This window comes from Hermetia illucens, chromosome 1 (genome assembly GCF_905115235.1).
Source record: "Hermetia illucens chromosome 1, iHerIll2.2.curated.20191125, whole genome shotgun sequence".
In the NCBI taxonomy this organism is placed as follows: Eukaryota; Metazoa; Arthropoda; class Insecta; order Diptera; family Stratiomyidae; genus Hermetia; species Hermetia illucens.
The window spans coordinates 62,564,681-62,576,767 of NC_051849.1; the positions used below are offsets into that span (position 1 = coordinate 62,564,681).

At 41.9% G+C, this 12,087-nt stretch overlaps 1 protein-coding gene across 1 annotated transcript in view; it reads left to right on the forward strand.

The window, feature by feature from the left end:
• LOC119646701 (serine protease filzig) overlaps window positions 1–12,087 on the forward strand; it is a 213,807-nt gene that overhangs the window by 169,243 nt on the left and 32,477 nt on the right. The window lies entirely within an intron of this gene.

Sequence of the window (12,087 nt, forward strand, 5' to 3'; positions counted from 1 at the left end):
TGATGCAATTTTAAATTTTTTGACGGTTTGGTGCTGTTCATATTTCACGCACTGTAAGTGGATTACTTGTGAAATTATCCTCACTCATTTATGTTGAACCGTGAACTCAAAGTAACAGGGTCAAAGTGATAATACTCAGAAAACTGCATCCCTGCACAGTCAGAATAGCTTTGTAATGACTAGATCATCCGCGACGTGATGACTCTTTCCCTATAAGATGCCAATTACTAGGATACATAACTCAGTAGAGAGACTCCTCTTTGTCAAGAACCCATACAATACCATGCTCATGAGGTCTCTGATCACAATATAGATCTGTCATCCACTTCAGCATATGAGCAATCTAATCGTTCAATAGCAAATTGATTCCAGGATGTAGTCTTTTGAAAGCAGATTCGATGTTTTTGAATGTATCCAAACAAACTTATTATTTTGTTACCATATACATAGGCACCCGAGGTGTTGAAATGAGTGCCACTTTTGCGCCCCACAAAGATCCAGATTCAGAAAAGATTTTGAGCCCAACAAGCATCAGTATGTACTGACAATACTTTAACTCATAGATTAAGATTAAGGTTTGGGCTCCAATGCCCTAGATTGAATTGGCTTGCGATTGAATGAGAGAAATCCGAGTGCGAATGCATAGGAGGAAGGTTGCCTCGTCCGTGTTTAGTTGCTATAACCTTAATTTTGTTGAAAACAAGCCGACCTCAGCAAAAGCATTTTGTAAGAGAAGGCTAGTTTAAATTGGGAGGCACCCAAAATCCATCGCTCTTGCGAGGACAAAGATCTAGGCATAGCTACCACATCTTGACTTGGATTACTACGCCCTACTTGCTTCCTGCTAAAAGCAGCAGGATCACTCTCGAGACCATTTAACATCAACAACGGTCGAAGACAAGGGGATGCCCTATCATGCACCCTTTTTAACCTGGCCCTCGAAAAAGTGATTCACGATGCTGATGTAAATGCGACGAGCACCGTCCTATTCAAGTCCACCCAACTACTGGTCTACTCTGACAATATCGACATCATGGAAAGAACCACCCGAAATGTACACTCTACCTTCATCCAGACCGAGCAGGCGGGAATCGGCTCGAGACCTTGGGCTGCATATCAATGAAGGCAAGACAAAATATATGGTGGCAATGTCAGCGCCAAAACCAAAAGTACGAACAACATCGAATCGCACTGGTCAAACGGAAACAATGAAGGTAGGAGAATACAACTTTGAGACCGTTAATAATTTCTCCTGTCTAGGGTCGAAAATCACAACCAATAACAGCTACGATGATGAACTCCTCGCATGGTTACTGGCATCCAACAGAGCCTATTTCAACTTACAAAAACTGTTCCGCTCGAAACGTCCCACCATAGGGTCAAAGCTCTTACTGTACAAGACAATGATCCTGCCAGTCCTCATGTATTCCTCGGAGACGGGTTCTTAGCAAAAAAACTGCGAACTCTTGGCCTCGTTCGAAAGAAGAATCCTCCCAACAATTTATGACCCCCTACATGAGGATGGTAGCCTATATAACGACGAAATCTATGAGTGGTATCGACAGTCTGGTTGTGGATAAAATCCGGCTCAAGAGATTACGGTGGGCGGTCACTTAATCCGTATCGATGAGGATGATCCAGCCCAGAAAGTCTATAAGGGCAATATCAATGATATAAAATCAAGACGAGGCAGACCCTGCCTGTTATGGAGCGATGGCGTAGGTCAGGACGCCAGACAGCTTCTAGGGATATCGAATTGGTGGACCTCGTCGCAAAATCGGGGTGTCTGGAATTCCTTATTAACGCAGGCCTAGACCGGATACCGGTTGTTGAGCTATTGATGATGATAAATATTCGAAGAAAGAAACCTAGTTTGTTCGCCAGTTGTTCATGATGTTACTAGAAGTCAAGTTTGGGAAGGCGTTGAGTTGTAAATATTTTTATTTTTTCCCGGATAAGATGGTTTCGGAAAACATGGACATTAATTTCAACTCTATGGTTTGTTGGAGATTGCCGAAACATAAAGAATAAAAGTAGGAATGCTGCTGGCTTCCTTTAACACTTGTCTCCAAATGGCAGGGTTCAAAGAACACACACTGATTGCAATGCACTTCCCACGTAGTATTCAAAATAATAGGCATTTAACGCGTTCCAAAGGAAAGAATTGCATGATTGTTACGCTAGTAGTAGAGAGAATGGATGTCAAGGGTCAGTATATTCGGAGTATATACCGGACACGCCTAGTAAAGGCTTATTTTCCAATTAACGGGTATGATGTGTCGGTTAGAGTTATTCACAAACCAGGAAACCCTTTTTCCAACACGAACACCAAAAGCTTCCCTCCGTCCAGTTACCTTCGTTTGCACTACAAGGACTGGAAATCCAAGCAGATCCGTTCATAAAAAATACATCCTCGCTTTCCATTTCACTGTAGCCTACCAGAAAGGCAAATCTAGAAGACAGAACCCCACAAGCTCAAGGCAACAACTGAGTATACGCTGTCTGAAAATAAATACGCCTTAGGCGCATTCACGCCCATCGAAGGTGCCTTATTCGTGGTGATTGCTGACGCGGTAAGACAACAGGGAATCGATCTGTTGTTAATCAGTTGGATCTTCAGCTGCTAGTGGGGTGAAGGATCCACATATTGGACGGACGGAAGTCTATTGGGGCAAAATGTCTTAGGGGCTGCCCATAGGGAACGGTTCTCTCCTCTATTGTGACTCCTGAGTGGAGACCTTACTATGATACCTGGACACAAAGGTTTGCACTAGAATTTGCGGATATTTAGTCGTAACAGTGCGTCACCGTAAGTCTGCAGGTAATCGATAGTTAATGCCTCCGTAACGGACTCATGGTGAATGCCAAGAGTGCTGGACTAGTTACGTTTACCAGGAAAGTTAGGTGGAGCAATTGCACGCTTCCTACTTCGTAAGGGTGGGAATCGAACTGATCCAAACACTCTAGTATTGAAAAATACATCTCAACTTTAAAGTTAACGTGGAAGCACCATATCCAGGAACAACATCAGAAATCTTACAGATTGTTCTGATGCTGTTGAATTGCATTAGGCAAGATCTGAGAACTTTCACCACAACGGATTCATTCGATGCATATATTCATGATAAAGCCATTGTTTTCATGTATCATCTGGTGACCAAGACTGGACATTGCTAACAGTGGGAAGCTTCTGGGATAGATTCAAAGGCTCGGTTGTTTAACTATCACTTGATCAATGGGTACTACATTGACTGCGGCACTCAAAGATGTTCTAAATCTATCCCCCTCGAGGTAAAACGGAAAACAACTAGCAACCCATAGCCATGATACTATTTGCGCGTGGAAAACCGGCCAATCATACGGTCAGCGTTCATCTGGAAATTTCTTGGCAAACATCAGGTGGCTCATACTAGAAGAGAAGAATGATCGACAAATAACCACGAGTCTTTTGGGATTGCGGACTTATGGTAATAATCTTCACCGAGAGATCAGTCTTAGCAACAACATATCAAGCCAGTTGATGTGCTGATGAGTTGGTATTAGTTGGTGCTGATAAGTGACCGATTGAATGAAACATTCCTGATGTGGATGGCAGAGCACACAAACAACTTTGGTATGAAAAGGCTGGCAGACTCGCTCGGCTAGGATCGTCTGGATCCACAATGGTGAGGGCTGTCGTCAAGTCAATATGTGGTCGATTATTGACTATTTCTAGGGCGACGACGTTTCACCGTGATATGCACGACACCAGTACCTTAATGAGATCAAAGAATAGTTGTACGCAAAATCCTTGATTGCTAATAATGCAGTCGAATCTTAATAACAGGATTTCAATATTACTTGAAAAATGGTTTTAGTACTTGCTCCATCTGTATACTTCTGCTTCAAACGTTCATATCAGCTAGAAAATTAGTGTCCTTAGTAAGCTGAATTAGCGATTAAAGGACAGGAACATTGTGATCTGTTGGGATAGTCAACCTGAGTAAAAGGTGCCGTCCGACTTATTGCCCTCTGTGACTGGGCCACTTTGTCCTGTCAATCGCCTCACCTGGATGCAGTCGCGAGGTTTCCAAATCACCATCCAGCGTATCAAGGCACCGTTGCTTCGGCCTTTGGTCTTTTGGCCTTTTGGTCGACTACCATCGATTTCATTGTTCACACCAATCTTGACATATGTTAACGCGAATTACGTGATCATACAATCGGAGACGCCTCCTTCGCAATTTTTTCGACGATCGTTACAACCCAATATCGGATACCCTCATTCTGACTGTAATCTAGGCGTGTTACGCCACTAGTCCAACATAACGACGTTCATTATCTTTTATAAGCTGCCAACATTTTAGAGTTGAGACGTTCGTTAATACATCGATCATAAAGAACACCAGTTGTGGAGCGTTACTTCATCCAAGTTGCGCTAATTCATCAAGCAATTTCATAATGAAGTTTTGCATTGGTTGATAGTATCAGCACGCGATATTTAAATCGATCAGTTCTAGGCAGGGCACTGTCACTGATAGTGACAGTGGTTGTTTCAAAAATTTTATTTTATTCAGATTCAATCTGAGACCGTTTTGTTTGAGGCAATGATTCCATTTTTGAACAAGTGGCTTGAGATCACCTTCGGAATTACAAGCTAAGGTCAGTGTATATTGCCCAAGCCGTTGGATATCACGTGTGGCAGTGTCTATAATAAGAACAAAGAGGAATGGTGGCCACTTCTTTGATGAACACCGGTTTTAATATCATCACCGCATTTCGAGGTTTTCTTTTCGGATCGTGGTGGATCAATTGAACGTAGAATACATTTTTTCTGACACTTGGTGTTGTCGTAGAGCATACCATATCAGTTCTTATGTCATACGGTCAAACACCTTCTCCAGATCCAGAAATGCAATGTAAAGAAGACGATGCTTCTCACAATGTTTCTCCATGAGTAACCGCGCGGTGTGTACTGCGTCAGCAGTCCTTGACAATCCCCAATTGATTCACAGTTATTTGTACGATGACGGGAATGAATTGTTTTTCATGTTATGGAGCAGCATTCTGATCGGGCGGAAATTTCAAAAGTCTGCTGGACTACATTTCTTTTTCCATATTGGAACGACGGCGCCTTCTTGCAAGTCAGATGGTGTTCTAACTCCCTCGATTACCCGCCTGAAAAACTCACTGAACTACCGTGTTGGGTTTAAGCTCTTCGCTTTCCAGACCTCAGATGCAACCTTGTCAGGTCCCGTGGCTTTCCTCGATTTCATACATTTTACCGGTTCCTCAACTTCAGTGGCGCTGATAGGTTGAATTTCTCCAAGTTTTTATCTCAGTTCAGCTTGCTAAGATTTCGAAACTTCTTAGTGTTCATAAACGGATAACTGAAAAGCGAATGGCTTCAGAGGCTGGAAAGAGTAGCTTCTAATCGATACAGTAACTATGAAGCTAGTTATTCAACAAAAGCAAAACTTTTCGAAAGGTTACATCGATTGTAAGCCGGGCTTTAGCTTCATGTCATAACATTTGCGGCCACTGCAAATGTTATGCCTTTAGAGAATAAAACGGGTTTCAAATCAAATAGGCGATATCAAATTGTATGTCAGCGGTGAGAGCCAACTTCGCTTCTTATAGATATCATCATCCATAGAGAAGGGATGTTTACATACAGTTTGGTTTGGAGAGAGGCTCATGCGAAGCCAATTATTCGGGGAAAGTACACCGTCAATAAAAATGAATTACAATTATATCTATCTGTATACTGAAGGTGTGGAAAAATACATAAAACCTATCATGCCTGAAGCGTCCAGCTTCCGGTTTCCCGACTTGTTTCCAGATGAAATGGTAACAAGCATAATCATTGTTCTTCACATTTCGCTTAAGCACAAAATTATCCCCACAATTTGCCTCTCAACCGCTCAGTGAAAATGTGAACTTATATTGTTTTGTTAATACTACTTTATACGCCTATTGCTGGTAATAACACTCAGTGTTATTTGTGGTGAATTTTTGTTATCTTAAAATGTTTGAAACTAAAATGTCCTCGTTACATATATTCAAGGTCCTCACATAGAAGTTGATCCTAGTTAACCCTACCAGCCCTTCAGATATCCACTTCAGATTAAATTTCATTATCCATTGAATTCAGATGAAAAAAAACGTACCGTAATATGCTAATGGAATCTGAGTCACATGAACATTTCCCAAATACGTTTCCACCCAAGTAAAGACAAATTGCACAACCGGTTGCCCAAATATTGCAAACAATGGGGCTAAGAAGTTATCAAAGAGGATTTCAATGAAATCTGACAATTTATAAAGTCGTTTCATCACCTAAAGGAACTTGAAAATCGCTATTAAAATGTAATAAAATCAGTTTTATTATAACTTCAACTTGTTGCAAATAATAAAGAACAGTATGAGCTACCCGATATGTTTGTATCTTTTTATAGCTAATTAGAGACATCAATTGCTACGTCTGTGACTTTCCTGCGTGCGGTGACATGAGTTATAATTAATAATTTCGGGTGCGATATTTAACAAACAACATACATACAAAGGGCTCCCCATTCTTTGTGAATGTTCATCAAACTCTGCCACAAAGTTAGCTATTTCTAATGCCGAACACTGAAAGGCCAATGCAACAAGGACGTTGATATTTTAGTCCTCCAGTTAGAATCGGAACCCCCTCTAAATTTACCTCCACGTCTATCGTATTCCATCAAAGGCAGTCTTATCCACATAGCAGCAACTTGTCTGCTTGAATATAACCACAGATTCGACATTACAACTTTAGTAGAGGAGCACTTCCGTCCCTATGTTCCCAGCATAGAAAGCTCCCCCATAGTTCATTGCAATTAAGTCTACCACCTTTATGAGAAGAACCATGTATAGCACTAGGGATGTACTTTATCTTTACCCTCAAGCCCATGACCTACCAATCCTGATGCCAGCCATCACTCCTAAAAATGATGCTTGTGATTACCTGTAAATCAAGTCAATTTTTATGTCGCTAACAATGAAGCCTAACGAGCTTTCCCCTGGGCTACAATCTTATTTCGTCCCTGGTAGTATGGTAGGCATTTATTAGATATGTATGAGGAAGGGAAGATCCTCCACCTTAACACCATAAGCAAAATTATAAAACGAGGTAATGAATAGTTCCCATATTGCAATTTTTACGCTTTAGAATCTCGTTTTCACCCCCAGTCTTTGCATTTGGATTATAGCTTTCCTTACCACCATGAACTATGCTTTATGTGGAAAATTACACGAAAATTACCATGAAAAAATTTTTAATAACTAGAAGTGAAAACATGACAAATTTAAATTCTTTTACAAAAAGTGATACTTTACCCTTTATAACTTCCTTTTTGTGCGTCAAATAATTCCAATAAAAAGAAAACCTATCCCTGCCTACAAAATAAGAAGAAACTGTTATTATTTTAAAAGCCGATAATGGTTTTTCGATGTTCATAACTCGTCTCCATTACTTCCTTTCGAACTACAAGACTTAAAAATTTATTATTTACGAAAGGAAATTGCTTGTTGTATGTTTCCGATTTCATGGCTATTGTTTGCATTAATTTTCTTTTCCAATGGTTAGCAACGTCCTCGTTTTCCAACGGTTGTAATGTTTCTTTTTTGGAAATAGTACGAATTATTTTTATCCTCCCTCCTCTCCCTTAAAAGTTTCCGGAAAAAGATGGGCATAACAAAATACATACCAGCCCCAATAGCTTTTTGAGGAAATTTTTTTAAATAATCTTATTGTCGAATTAAAAGACAAGAATTGGGGGTCTACGTGCAAAACCCCCGAATTAGCGCTGTATTGCACGTTTTGCTGCCACAAAATCCTAAGACCAGGACGACTGTAGTAAAAGTAGTCCAACCGGCTCAGGGCTTTAGAGCCAGCACGTAGCATTCTCGAAGCATAGCAGATCTCCCGCCCTCTAACTAGAAATCTCTCTCAGTCCCTTGAACAATGGTATGCCTAGTATCCGTACCCTCCCTCCAGCTCTTCTCCCTAGCTTTGGCAATGTGAATTGTAGAGAATGCCACGTCTGCTGGAATGGTCCTTTATAGGCCACTCCCCAATGCAGACCTCATTAATATTGCTGCATTAGCACGCGTGTGGCACTAGAATTTTCATGATTGAGTTTTGTTATAGGCGTTGACCTGGTACAGGTCATGAGCGTTCGCCATCAGAGGTCCGCGGCTGCTAAGTAGTGGGAGGAGATTCCACCCCCAACATCCGCCAGCGGGACACCGAAGCCTACCGAAGAACTGTCAAGAACAGAGCCTCCCTGGCCAGTTCATTAACCATTTATTCACCGCTACTTTCCTATGACCAGAAACTCAGAGAAGAGTGACTTTAAGCGTGTCACCCAGACTTTTCAGTTTATTTATGGACTGCCCAACCTGTCTGCAGGATTTCGCTACTGAGTATAAAGCGCTAATAGGCGCTTGGCTATCGGTTAGAATGGCTATGCTATACTTCAGACTCGGATCATGCCCCAGCCATCCATAGGGTTCAAGTATTGCCAGTACTTTCGCTTGGAATGCATTGGCGAATCCTGGGAGATTGTTCGAGTCGGACACTATGTATCCATTCGAGAAAAATTTCGTACCGATTCCACACACCATGTTTAATCCGTCGGTGAAGAATATTGTGTCATAGGCTTGAAGCATACACCGGTTTTCCATTCTGCCCTGGGTGGAAAGTCAACAGCAGTTTCTCATGAAGTTCGGCCTGCGTGTGGCCCAGTTTGTGGCGCAATCCAGACTTAGTTCGTTTTCACCGTGCAATATCCAGACTCACGTATTCTGACAGTATTGCGCGTTACAGCATTCACGTACTTAATATGGAGGTTTAGAGGGAGGAGTTGCACGATAATGATGGCATCTGGCAGGCAGGACTGTAGGGCACGGATACTACTAAGCTTTATCCTATTGTGCTTTTTGCTCAGCGCCTACCAGCCCACAATAGAACTGCATGTTATGATGGCTGTGTACATCCGGAGAACCATCATCGGCCAGGGAACCCTCTGGCCCAGAGATTTATATGTAAAAAAGCTATTTATAGCCCGTCCAATTTTATACTCGGTTATTACCGATTTAATACTCTCACACAACTGGGACTGCACATCCTCTAAGTAAAGTTCTGTATCGCAGTTTTCCTAGATGGTTATCACCAAAAGATTCCGTTCAGGAACCTTCAAACTTTTAAAGAAAATATGGGCTTTTTTGGCAGAATCTTACTGAGTCTCGTAGATTCACTAGTGCTTTCCATGTTCTGACAATAGTCCAGCCAGGACCGTCTCTTTCCAGTCTTGTAGAACAGAGTACTTTTTGAGGCAGTCCTTTTATGGCAGGCAATATTAATCACTGCAGCAAATAAAATCTAGAATGAAGAGTATCCAACTGTGATACGAGAAAGATCTCCAGGTAAGACACACTCCAGTACTTCACCTACACCAAATCGTCACAGTTCTTCGAACCGGAAAAATGGAAGATTTTGGTATTGCCTTTGTTACACACCGATAAATTTGTGTTAACAATAAAATCAAAAAATGAATCATCTCTTTCGTTGATTTGTTCACGACTAGGTTACTCGAACTGATATCCAGTTTTCGTAGCGAGGATATATGCTCTAGGTACGTATCGTCAGTGTCTCTTGTGTTAGAATAAATTATAATATTTGCTTTGGAGTCCTTTGATGGTTCGGCCTCCTCCGTACCAAGGCTTCTGTATTTTTGCGACATCGATGTCTTCCTCTAGGAGGAAGGCCAGTCTTTCTTGTGCCTCCAGGCACTCTCCATTTATATGAAGCAGAAAAGGGGGTTCCACTCCTTTGATAGCCACCCAGTCATTCATGATGATCCGGGAGTTTCGAAGGCGTAGGGATTAGACGAGCTTGATTTTAGTTCTCTTGGCGATCTCGTCGTATGAGATGACTTTGCGCTTTACGCCTTCTTAGGCGTCGCTGAACTTAACGACGCACATAAGTGACTTTTGGGCACGTCGCTTAAGAGATTCGTAGGTCGCGACTCGTCGGCCGGCTGACGCTGCTTGCCTTTTCGCAGGAGTTGCTTGGGGCAAGAGCCCTTTCACATTCTGATGATTGTTTCACCTTCCTTCTCGCCTCGACATTTGCTGCTGTATTCTTCGACAATCGCCTGATATTCAACGAGGGCTTTTTCACCCCATTCATCGAGAATACCGGCCTCCTCATTCTTCGAAATCTTGCCCAGAATATGCATGGCCTTCTAGTACTGACTCTTGAGCAAAGTTTTCGTTATCATTTTATGTTTCATTATCCGAGTTCGGAATGTTATGAACGCTAGATCGGGAGTTTATTTCAAGCAAACCTACGCCAGCAGTTTAGTGGGGACAGGTAGGAAAGAAGTCCGAAAGGTATCTAATCACGAACGAAGATATCGTACGCATTTTTTGTTATATTATTATTCATATACCTAGTGGGAGTGCAGAATTCTGTGCGTAAACGTATCCACCTACCCCACCGCCAACAAAAAAAATATGATTGCATTAGGAGTCAACCCGAGAGGTATATTAAATAATAATGGACCCGTATTAAATGGTTCGCATTTCGTGAGGACGGCTGCTACTGAGCTTTAATTTAGGATTGTTGCTCTTCTAAAAAGCTAAAGATTAACTCGTAAAGGGAGTTATGCAGGTGGGCATGGGAGATATTGTTCAGCTAAAGAAGGAGTTCATATTGCGGCACGGAATCGAAAGCCTTTCTTACATAAATTAATCCTGAGAAAGGCGTCAACTTTTAGGACTTAAGGAACAGAGGACACCAACAAGATTTTAGTTTTTTAGCTTTCCAGAGCTCTGATGCAATGTTGTCAGATCCTGTCTTTTTCTCGAATTTCATTCATTTTATTCTATCCTGGACTCCAGTGATGGTGACAGATGGAATTGCTCCAAATGTCGGCTATGTTTGTGGAAGTGGATGATAGACAAATTTTTCATTTGACAAAGTATCATTATCATTATTCCAAATCCAGGTATCTCAGTTGATGAACCGCTTATCTGGCTTGCGACCCCCAAGGTGGCATAGGCCACTTTGGGGATCGTGGTTCCACGACTCTTCTATATTCGTAGATTTGTAATTGTGTAACTGAAATCATTTCTTATTCCTTCTCACAAAATCGCCACCATTTAATACACGACGGGCTAGTTCGTTAATCATGCTCTTTTATCGGTGGGTTGATTCGCAAGACCTTAACCAACGGCCGATACTGAGGTGCGATAGTGCCATAGGGAACGGTTTTGCAGTCAGTGACGGTGGCAAAATATCGGCGGCTTATGAGGATATAGTCGATTTGTGTTTTAATGTTCCCTCTATGAAATTTAGGAAGATAAGAGAATCGTTTGATGAGCCATGTATTCACAAGTACAAGGTCATGGTGTCCGCTCGCCATCCTGATTGCATACTTAAAACCTTTTCACATCAAGGTCGCCTGCAATGATGATATTAACAGGCACGTTGCCAGTTTTCGCATTGAGAAGTTGTCAGAAGTGTGGTGTTTATGCGGTTAAGAAGTGAATCGTGCGATCAGTTAATTTAATGATGAGCTTTATCAGCTGGTCATCAAATTGCTCGACTTCTTTAATGGCGTCACCAAAACCTTCGGAGATAGTAACGCCAACACCATATTGAGAATGTGGGCTACTGAAATAGAGAAGTTTATAACCATTTTACCGTTCACGTTCGCGCTCGATGTCGCAGCTTTTGGCAACACCCCATCGCGTTTCTTACAGAGCAATGCACTTTTCCCAAAGGACTCTTACAAGTTCCTCCGTCTTTCCAGTGAAGGTACCAATATTTAGCACACTGACTGGTATTTGTTTTACTCGGACTAATTTACTAGCGTCCTGACCCCGTCCATGCATCAAGAACCCTTGCCAATTTCTTGTGTCCTGCCACGTCGACTGAATTGAGCACATTTCCGAAACTTTCAATATCTCAACACGATCATTTTGGTTTTTAACGACATTTAATGGATTTTCTTGGTCGGGCGGGACCTACCACCAAGAGGGATCAGGTGGGATTTAACGTAGTGGAGTAACTCC